This window comes from Xyrauchen texanus, chromosome 6, assembly GCF_025860055.1.
Source record: "Xyrauchen texanus isolate HMW12.3.18 chromosome 6, RBS_HiC_50CHRs, whole genome shotgun sequence".
Taxonomy (NCBI): domain Eukaryota; kingdom Metazoa; phylum Chordata; class Actinopteri; order Cypriniformes; family Catostomidae; genus Xyrauchen; species Xyrauchen texanus.
The window spans coordinates 41,303,423-41,314,917 of NC_068281.1; the positions used below are offsets into that span (position 1 = coordinate 41,303,423).

At 37.2% G+C, this 11,495-nt stretch overlaps 1 protein-coding gene across 3 annotated transcripts in view; it reads right to left on the bottom strand.

Annotated features, from left to right (window-relative positions):
* Positions 1-10,010, bottom strand: part of LOC127645401 (disabled homolog 1-like) — a 52,228-nt gene extending 42,218 nt beyond the window's left edge. For 2 of the 3 annotated variants that reach the window (XM_052129009.1, XM_052129006.1), the window contains exon 1: positions 9,735-10,010. The gene's annotated coding sequence lies outside the window, so the exon portion shown is untranslated. Of the gene's footprint in view, positions 1-9,703 lie in introns of all 3 variants that reach the window. The other variant, XM_052129008.1, reaches the window with a different exon arrangement.
* Positions 10,011-11,495: the final 1,485 nt, after the last annotated feature.

Here is an 11,495-nt window from a genome sequence, read left to right on the forward strand (position 1 = left end):
AACACAGCTTGATGGAGCGCAAATCCAAACTGAGGGATCTCAAGACGTGTTTTTCTAAGTATTAAACTACGTTTAATTTGACACAGTGACCTAAAAATGTTATGTTTACGACACGATGCAAAGTGAGATGCTCCAAAAGCATCCATCTGACGCAGGTGTACATTGACGGATCCTTAGACAAGCCCTCATAATAAATCTGACCGATTGACAAATTCACTTGCGAAATGGATTGATGAGAACTGAATGCCCATACTATATGCATACTGTACTTTATGTAAATATCTGTAATGTGGATTCTGAAGAGCAGTACTAAATAAAATATATTTTATATCTTATATTTGTATAAATTATGAAAGGGTTGTGAACATTTATGAGACAAAAGGGAATGCAAACTTATCTTCTCAACTTGTCGTAATTTGTTTCTGAAAAGAAATCTAAATCAAGCAATTGTGTGATTTTGGCGACTAAAACCGCCATTTGGCTGCTTAATGTTTCAGTTTAGGAATCAATGGCTCCTAAGTCATTTTTTAAGTCTGGATATATATTATTTTATTATATATATACAGTATATATATATATAAAATAAAATAATTGGTAAATATTGTAAATATCTATTTATAATTATTTCATAATTCTGTATTGAATTATTGCTATTTGAGGGGCTTTCTCAGCAAATATTTATGTATGTGATTAAATATTCTGGACACCATGTTATTAATTAGATTAAATAATTTGTATTGATTGACTGCCCTAGTAATTTTTGCATGTGTGGGAAAAACCATGCTGACCAGCCTCACTGCTGTTTATCTGGTTAACAGTATGGCTATACTGGTCTACCACTTAAACCAGCACTAAGAATGCCGCGGTGTGAGTACTTCCGCTCCCTGGGAACCATCATCTCCCAGGACCTCAAGTGGGAGCTGAACATCAGCTCTCTAATTAAAAAAGCACAGCAGAGGATGTATTTCCTGTGGCAGCTGAAGAAGTTCAGCCTGCGGAAGACAATGATGGTGCACTTCTACACCTCCATCATTGAGTCCATCCTCACCTCCTCCATCACCATCTGGTACGCTGCTGCCACTGCCAAGGAAAGTGTCATTCATTCTGCTGAGAAGGTGTTTGGCTGCTATCTGCCATCTCTCCAGGACCTCTATGCCTCCAGGACCCTGAGGCGCGTAGAAAAGATTATGGCCGACCCCCTCCCACCCAGGACACAATCTCTTTGAGACACTCCCCTCTGGCAGGAGGCTACGGTCCATCAGGACCAAAACCTCACGCCACAGGAACAGTTCCTTACCGTCTACAGCTGGCCTCATAAACAAGGCCTAGGACCCCCCCTGACACTGTCTCTTATCCCACGTCCATAGACACTACACGTTACATTAACATAGTTTCCACATCTATCTTACATTAACTTAAAGAACATTTATCTCTTCTATTGCACTTTTTATTATACTCAAATTGTGAACTTTTCTGTGAACTATGAACAACTGTGAACAGTGAACATTTGCACATTCTATGGTTCATATTCTGCACAACTGTACAGCTCCTTTATTTAAACCAGTCAGTTGACTTTTTCTCTATATAATGTATCTTAAATATAGTTTATTATTTTTAATAATTATTTATATAAAATATTATTTATCTTACTATGTTTATTGTTATTGATTGCATCAAACCCCAAGGCAAATTCCTTGTATGTGAAAACTTACTTGGCAATAAAGTCAATTCTTATTTTGATAAACATTTCACGGTTTTAACCTTAGAATCTAATCTAACACATATATACATGAGACAGGTTGGTGAAAAGTGACAGAATGTAAAATAGCTGATCAGTACAGTGAAAATTAACTTTACAGAGTCTGCTGACAATACCTTAAGAACCATTTATCCTTCTTTGAGTCAACATCGATTTGCTATCGGATTACCCAAATTATTTGATTAATACACCAGCACTTTGAGCACAATATTGGAGATGTATTTGCGTGTCTTTGTGGTATTTCCTTGCGTTCTTTTTGTTGCTTGGTTCTTGGCGCTTCGTCGAAAGTTTGTTCCGTCGATGTTTTAATCTCTGTAAGATCGAAGTTATTGTCTGTATGAATGATGATTTTGAAGCGAGGCCATAGAAAGTGATGAGTTATCTCGGGACGTCGAGTCCCGAGCTTCCTTGGACCTCACATGGCGAGGGACCTGGCCGTCAGTGGAGCCACCAGATGAAGCACATGCAGGCAGAAGAGCGGAGAGCCACGAGAAGAAACAAGAGAAGAGACAAGAGAGCGTGTTCTTCCTGTTTGGAAATATTTTAACTGAAATTGGCCGCATCCCCAAAGGTGTCCTGCACCAATCAGAAGTGTCTTTTCAGAGTCACATGGTCAACTGGGCTATCTTTTCCGACAGTTGATAAAAAGGTCCTTTGTTTCAGACTCTTAAAAATCTCCCGCTCAAAACCAGTGCACATTTAAACATGAGCTTTTATATCTTGAGAATGGTACAAGAGACATGATATTCGTTGTCATCAGCTTTCTCTGCATACACCAGTGAACGCTTACATATTAAACATTACATTTTTTTCATGGATGTTATACGTGTAGCTAACAAAACATGAAAATCCATGGTTACAAAATACTACTGGTTAATTCATGGGTTATACAACATGGATCAAACATTACACACATTTTAAAGAGGTACATCAGGCTATAATCATTAATTTGTCAGTTATACAAGTTACCACAGTTCAAAGCAATTGTTCGAATGCCTAGCAAGACTAGGTATTGTATGAACTGTGGATTTAAATGCATTCTGTACATTTTGGAAGGTTGATTCAGCAATGTACTGTGACTTTGTGTGAGATGTTTCTGGATTGTCTTAGTTCTTAGTATTCGAGTCATGCAAATCTAATGGTCCTTGTAACCTTACACAGAACAGTCTGGTTTACTCTGTGTGGGGGATCCAGCAGAGGGCCTGTAATTTATGACGTGGAAACATTCCAAACTGAAAGGCTGGGTTTTTTCTAGATCCAAATCATGTTGCTGGAATTCTTCTGCATATATAATCTAACAATTACAAAGTTTATTTTCCTAGTAGTTGCTGCCATCTAGTTTAATTAATTAACAGTTTTTACAGGGACACAGAGCAAACAAAGCCTGAATTACATGCTTTCAAAGACAGGATAAAAATTGTATGTGCATAATAAGATTGTATAAAATATACTAGGGATGCACAGGTCCGATATCTGGATCGGTATCGGCTCTGATACTGACGTTTATAAATGGATCGGGTGTCTATCCGATGAGCCCCATTTAAATCCGATAATGTGTTAGTCATATTCGTCACTGTCAAGCTCCAAAACTGACATAAAAGAATACTGTAAAAGCACCATTAAAGTAGTCCAGATGACTCATGTATTTCTTTCAAATTCACTTGAAGACATGCAATAGCTTTATGAATCGCAAAAGGCTGTGTTTAACAAGTAAATATACACAGGTAGTATGTATGTGCAGCTCATTAGTGAACGACGCTGCTCTGTTGACACACAAACAAAACACGCGCAGGATGGTGAGGCTGTCCCAGCTATTTTCATATATGAGCGCAACTCATGAACAATATCTCAGATGTAGATGCTCAATAGTTCGGTTCACTTATAATATGCATTTAGAGCGGTACCGGAGGGAATATTACCAGAATTTTAATAAGAAGCAAATCAAGCTGGAGTGTTAGAATCGTCAAAATAAAAGCATTAGGGTTTTCAAATGAATGGTGCACGACTAAAGTATAATACTGTTGTATTTTAAAATTCTAAAATTCAATAATAATAATAATAATAATAATTCTTTATTATTATCATTATTTTTTGTTCACAAATTATAACAATATTGAAGTTGATGCTTCTGTAAAATGTGACCGATATTTGGCAATTAGTCCACTAGTATATGGTGAGCTTTTTAAATTTGGGTGAGAAAAATTGCAAACAGCAGCCAAAATATGTGACATATCGTTTTAAAAAACAAGGTGCTTTATGTGGACTTGGAAGACTTTCCAATGATCAAATAAACAACAAGTCCATGTTTTGAGAAAAAAATGTTGAAACAAAAACTTACCATTTAACCGAGTTGGACACAAAAACTAATCCATCACTTTAAAAAAACAATTGAAAGAAAAATTCAAATCTAAATTAAGCCTCTCAAAAACATAAATTAACTTGGCCTTCCCTTATTGTACAAGGGGACTTTTTGACATGCCTGAAAGGAAGCAATGTTTTAAAAAAAATACGCCGAAGTGATGTTTTTACAAAGAGTAAATGGCATGCCTCACTAAATTGTCATTGGCAGGTACAGTTTCAGAGTACCAGGCAGAGGAACAGATCCAGTTATTTTTTTGCCCAATATTTTTGAACAATTTAACCCAGGAACGTAAAGCTTGGATAGTTCCATTTACATGTCAGAAATAGAGCCGGTGCTCATGGCTTCACCAAGTGTTGACTGCTCTGCTCTGTTTCACAAAAAATGCTGTTCTAGTATAGTTGACACATTTGATGGACACTTGGTACTTGCTTGTTTTGATTTATTGGGGTGGTTACGTCCCCCATTCCCCCTGGAATCTAAGCACTTGGTGTAATTATTATTTGCACGATGCAGTTTCAGCACACAAACAAATAATTAGGCTATGATGTGATTAAATCCTGGAATCACGGGAGGTGTGAAATATTTCAATATGTTCCTTCTTCACAGACAGCTGATAATGAATATTACAGCCTACTGGCAGCTTGTCACACTGCTAGCCATAACTATTACTAATCCATCAGTGACTTGTGCCAGCAAACCTCATTTGAGACATCATTGTGATAAAGGACACATAAAGCTTAATTTAGTGTACTGATATAGAATAAAATCTATTTAATATCTTGAAGTGTCTTGTTTATCCTTGTTTTGTTCCACTCTAATACGTCATAATAGCTGGAAGAGCTATGAAAACAAATTATATGGGTCAGTTGACCTGCACAGAAGAGAAAACGCTAGAGGGAAAAAGCAGTTCACATGCTGAATCACTCACAGGGTCTTCTAAACATGCAGCCCCTTCAAGGAACAATAAACAACAGCAATAACCTTATCTACTGTATATCTGAGGTGCTGCTTCAGGCTCATGTTTAATTTATCTTTTAGGAATCAGTGAGGTTGTAAACTATGTTGCAGCCTACTTCTATTCTAAAACTTAAGGTATTTTGTTTACTAAAGATAAATGGGTTTATTTTCAGATATAAATTAGATAAATTCCAGTTTTTTTAATGTGATCTCTGACACTGGGAGCAAAAATGACAAACCTTGTTTTCCTTTATGGTCGGAGATCAGAGAATTCAAGGAATATCCCACATCCGACCTGAGTGAAACGTAGCATGAGTATCTCGCTAAACTCGGCCTTCGACAGTGACCCTGCCTCAATCCCAGTTGGCCTTATTTTGCCCAAGGGATTTCGGCAGGCCAAAGGCCATTGGCTGTTGGCTTAGAGGAAGCCCAGAGGAGGCATGATTAAGCCTCAGAAGTGACAGTGAGAACAAGGGATGGACTGGGAAGAGATCGACTCGGTTCTCCCGATGGCCAGTCCACCCCTGATCGGTACCAAAGTGCTCACTGGGAAAATCTATCTGCCAGATTACCAGTCCAGCCCTGGTGGGAATGCAAATGGCCCTGGCACGCACTAGCACGGCCTCTTTTAGCCCGACAGTGGAAACGCGGCTATTGATAAATCAGTGTCAACTGGATTGTGGATCATGCAGAGTGGATTGCAGCACACACCACAACACCTCAGTCTCGCTGGAATTAAACAGACAATTTTCTACTTTGAAACACATGACAGACATCTCATAAGGCCAGATATAATGTGTACCATTACTATGCCTAAACAAACTGGAGCAAATTACACATTTTCATCCTGTGTAAAATGATTGTACTGGATGTTGCCTGGTTTTGTTAGCCTTCCGATATTCCAAGATATAAATTATATCAAAATTTAAAACATAAAAAGCAAATGTTTTTATTTGAAGTTATTTCCATTTAATACATAATTTAATCTATTTTAATAAACTATCAATTGCCGTTGGTCGGAAAACGCATAGCTCCATCCCAAACTTACACCATTGGTGAGAAAGAGCATTTGTGTGTTTTTTATGAACCAATTATACTATTTTGTAGTTTCTCACCCAAATTTAAAAAGCTCACCATATACTAGAGGACTAATTGCCAAATATCGGTCACATTTTACAGAAGCATCAACTTAAATATTGTTATAATTTGTAAACAAATAATAGTTTCTCAACATCTCCACTGGTGACAAAAATCCACAGATTGATCAAGCCGAGCTTGTTGAGAGACAATCTTACACAACTGGTTTGTTACAGGGTTTTATATTTTCCATTAAAGTGCACATATTGAAGAATGTGACTCAGTCGATGCTGCATTAATGCCTCCCGGTCAACATAACGATTCATTAGTTTGGTATGCTCTGCCTCCCTAGAGATCTTACATCACAGATGAGGAATGACTGGCAGAAAGGGAATAGGCAGAGATGTGTCTCTGAGTGACTAGGGCAGATGAGATGGCCTCTGCCACCCAATTTCAAATCCCCCATTACATGCCAGATGTTGCAGGTCACGTTTTCATAATTCACGCATTAACTTACAAAAGTTCTGAATAAAACAGCAGTATTCCTGTCACCATATGTTTCACAATTAATTTAAACCAATATATGCTGGCTGTGATTTGCACGTTAAGTAGAATACCATCTCGTCTGTAAAGTTTTTACCCAGGGCATGGTGGCAAAGACACCCCCAAGTTTTGTCATAATATGCCAAACCATTGCGAGTATACACTGATCAGCCACAACATTAAAACCATCTGCCTAATGTTGTGTAGGTCCCCCTCGTTCCATCAAAACAGCGCCAACCTACAGTACATCTCAGAATAGCATTCTGAGATTATATTCTTCTCACCACAATTGTACAGAGATCAGCAGTTACGGAAACACTCAAACCAGCCCGTCTGGCACCAACAATCATCCATGCGATTATCTAATCAGCCAATCGTGTGGCAATAGTGCAGTGCATAAAATCAGGCAGATATGGGTAAAGAGCTCCATCCGAAAACATAATCAGTTAACGGCTTAACCGACAGCGTTTATGAATGAATGTCACTCTTAAGGCAACTGGTCTCAGGACAGCACCTTATTTTCATCATACCTCTGTAAACAGCCTCAGAAGGCAGCATTTTCCAGTTTTCGGATGCAGCCATTTACTGAGGAGGCTGAAGGCAGCTACAGTCACACCGTGTCCTAACTTGAAGGCAAACATGATATGCGATAAAAGGTATCTTTTCTGATGTTAATCATCAGAGTTGTTGTCAGTACATTCTGTTATTCAGTACATTCTGTTATTCAGTACATTCTGTTATTCGCATCTAATGAGCCGGTTAAAAACGATTTGATTTTGGCCGAGAATGTCACCCCTACCAAATGTTTTGCTGAGGTATAGCTCTCTTCAGACGGAGGTTCAGAATGGAGAACAGGTGACAGACATTCCCAACTCTTTCTCTGTTTGATTGAATACTCTGATTAAAAAATAAATAAATAAGGCTGGGCATAGAAATGAATCTATTTTTGGACTACAAACTCTTCAGACATGTTTTGTTAGTTTGGTTCTCTGGTTTTTGCGCAGCTGTGTTCTGTTCTTTAGTATCACTGTGGCAGACCCGTTTTTAGATAAACAAAACGTGTTTTGCGTGAATGCTCCTTTTCGCTAGAGGGCTGCCTGAACTGCTGGTCTCATGCAGTCTCATGAACGCGCAGAGGAGAGCAACGGTTGGTCAACAGTTTCACGTAATATTACATTAGATTTTGATTTGTTTCTCACCAAACCTCATGGTATGCTTTCATTACAATCATGAGTCTTATGGAACAAATTATTAGACTTCTGAATTATACTTCTGCATCCTTTTGAAGCTTGACGTGGTGGTTACCATTGAATGACATCACTGAGCACAACATTTTGTCACAAGGTCCTATTATGTTAAGAAAAGAAAGTCATATTAGGTTTTAACAGCACAGAGGTGATAATAATAATAATAATAATACATTTAATTTATAACGCACTTTACATCAATTCAATGACCTCAAAGTTCTACAATGCAATACAGAATAAAAACAGAAACATTAAGATAACACTATTAGCAATAAAAGGCTTTACTAAAACGATGGGTTTTAAGGCCTTTTTTAAAAGAGTCCACAGACTGTGGGGCCCTTAGATGGACAGGGAGAGCATTCCACAGACTGGGAGCAACTGAACAGAAGGCACGATCACCCATAGTACGAAGCCTTGTCCTCAAAGGCTGGAGGAGGTTGGCCTGTCCAGAGCGGATGTGGCGTGATGAGGAAAGGGGGGTGATGAGTTGTTTTAGATATAGGGGGGCTTTGCCATGGAGGCACTGGTGAGACAGAAGGGAAACTTTAAACAATTAATTAATTAAGATTTTTGGGTGAACCATCCCTTTAGTGTATACACTTAATGACAATCAACAGGATTTCATCATCAATCAATACAACAGTTGCAGTACACTGGGGAAAACCTTCTCCATTCAGACAAAGCAAAGATCTGATACCAATTATGTAGCCTATATATTTAGATTAATGAAAGTTATTCTACTGTTCCATCATCACTTATCTATTTTGTACAGAGGTATCCTATGATTAAGCATCAGCTGAATCAACTTTAAGGCAAGTTCAGATGTAGCTCGTCTATTTTCATGAGGTGAGTGATAGCCAAGATATCCGCATCCCAACCCCCACCACCAAAAAACCTACAGCATACAGCTGAATGCTGAATACATACGGACATGCATATTATGGCAGTTTGAGCAAGGATCACACCATCTGACGGTTCCAGATTCATTGTTCCTCAAATACCCAAATGTAATGCTTTTTAAATAGTGCACAGATATTAGGATGAATGGAATAATAGTTGCAGGGGTCTGTTTGCTGGGGAATACAGAGCATTTCATTATACCGTAGGTTCACATTTGGTTCTTTTTAGGGGGAACCTTTTCATAACGTTCTAGGAATGTTAGTTATGTTAGGAAAACCTCTAGTACGGAGGGTTTTATGTGATAAACTTATAACAACTTATACAGATATCTAATGGTGATTTTCAGGGTTTAATTTTCATAACTATAAAACAACGTTCACAGAACGTTCCAGTAACCAAATTACTGGCTGAGTGTCAACATACTGTAATAATGCACAAAGATGAATTAACATATAAGGGAAATTGCGACTTTAATCCTAAAACACAATTTGTCAAGCAATTTCCAAAGAAAATACTAGAAACTAAAATTACTGGAGGCGAATTCACTATGCAAATAAATAAATAAATAATAATCATCATTATTATTATTATTATTATTATTATTATTATTATTATTAATATTAATAATTAATGTTAATAATAATAATTATGCCCCTTGAAGTGTTTCGATAATCGATAATGGATAATTTTTATAGGAATATTCCGAGGCAAAGTCGGCATCAAATACACGTTGCTTAAACTTAATTGTCTGCAGTACGGCGCACTGAAAACAACGTACACTTTACCCAAATAATTGAGTCGAAATGTTTAAGTTTACATTCTTACAAACGAAAGATTTCATTTTGAAACGCTGCGCACCTGTAACAGAAACATCGCGTTGCATACACACCTCAAGAACAGCCAGACGTCGCGTTTTCCTCTAATGTAACGGTTTTATTCCAAACATCGTCGATGTCCCAGCAGCTCTCATGGTCAAATTCAGAGTTAAATCCATTGTATTACTGCTTCAGCACATCTGACTGTGAAATGCAGACCGAACAAGTGCATCTTAAGTTGCTCCGTTTCACCCTCTCCGACTGAACATCACCCCTATAATCGATGCCAATGGGCGCAATGACGCTAGACAGGAATGAACTGTTTCTTCTCAGCCCGAATAATCTGCTATGAACAGAAATGGGGCGAGGGGGCGGGAGGAGAGAGAGACCCCCGTGACAAAATGATTCAAATGCACAGAGGATAATGCGGAGATGAGTGAAGGGGGATGGGAGGAGGATTAAGTGGAAAAGGGGAATCAGATGCCCACTTTCATGCATCAGATGCCCACTTTTTATTGGAGATGGCTATGACACACAGTACGCGATGATAGGAGTCTTTATGATTTCAGAACAACTATTACAATCTCTCAGAGATTTGAGTAAAAGTTTGTTGAATTTAATTCACACATTTAATTTTGGTGTTTTTTTTATTTTTTTTTTTTTTTTTTTTTTAAAGCTACACAGCCTCTACAGCAGGGGGCTCAAACTTGTGACAGCTAGAGACACATTTCATATGAGCCCTTCAAGCAATAATTTAAGCTTTCTCAATCAATTGTCAATCTCTGCATTTTGGTTTGCCCTTTAAAGCTAAATGTTTAATGCCTTTGTAATTTTCTGTAGCCTAATGCTCAAATGATAATATAATATATAGAACAGCTGCCTATAAAGCTATATGGCTCAATTAAATTTATGAAATTAAGTTATTCATAAATATATAAAAAATTAAATTCACACAAAACAATTACATAAATGCATGATGCACATGTGTTCAGTCATTTTGATATATTTTTAATTTTTCTGGGGCTTAAAGTAATTTTTTTTTAAGTGTAACCATCCACAGAGTGTAAACAATAAATAAATGCATACATAAATTAAAAGTCTCATTAAAGCTAGACATTATTTAAAAAATTATGGCATTAGGACTCTTTATATTATATTTCCTATAAAAAATATTTTGTTTTAAAATATTATTAATAGTAAAAAATATTTTGTCAAAGTCAGGTGGTGTAGGTTTCCATTTTGTTTTCAAGTGACCAAAAATAGAAGAAGAAGAAGAAAATAAATCCCTTTTACAAATATTTAGTTCAGGTCATATGGAGTAACACTAAGAAAACTTCTTCATATTAGCGACTCAAAAATAAAAATAAAAATGTAACTTGAAAAATATGTTTGAAATTAGTGATTAAGTTTACACACTTGTATTTAAGGAGCAGAAAGTATTTTAATAGCTCTTACTTGGTAACATCAAGCCATATATAAACTCAGAAAAGAAACGTCCCTTTTTCAGGACACTGTATTTTAAATAATTTTCTAAAAATCCAAATAGCTTAACAGATCTTTATTGACAAAATGTTTTCCATGCTAGTTCAATGAACCATAAACAATTAATGAACACGCACCTGTAGAACGGTCATTAAGACACTAACAGCTTACAGACGGTAGCCAATTAAGGTCACAGTTACAGAACAGGTTACAGGTCACAGAAGAGACTTTCTACTGACTGTGAAATATAGCAAAAGAAAGATGCCCATCGGACTCGTGTTTATCGTCGAAGGACTGAGCGTTACACCGAGGCCTGTACTTTGGGGCAGGATTGATTTGAAGGTGGAGGGTCC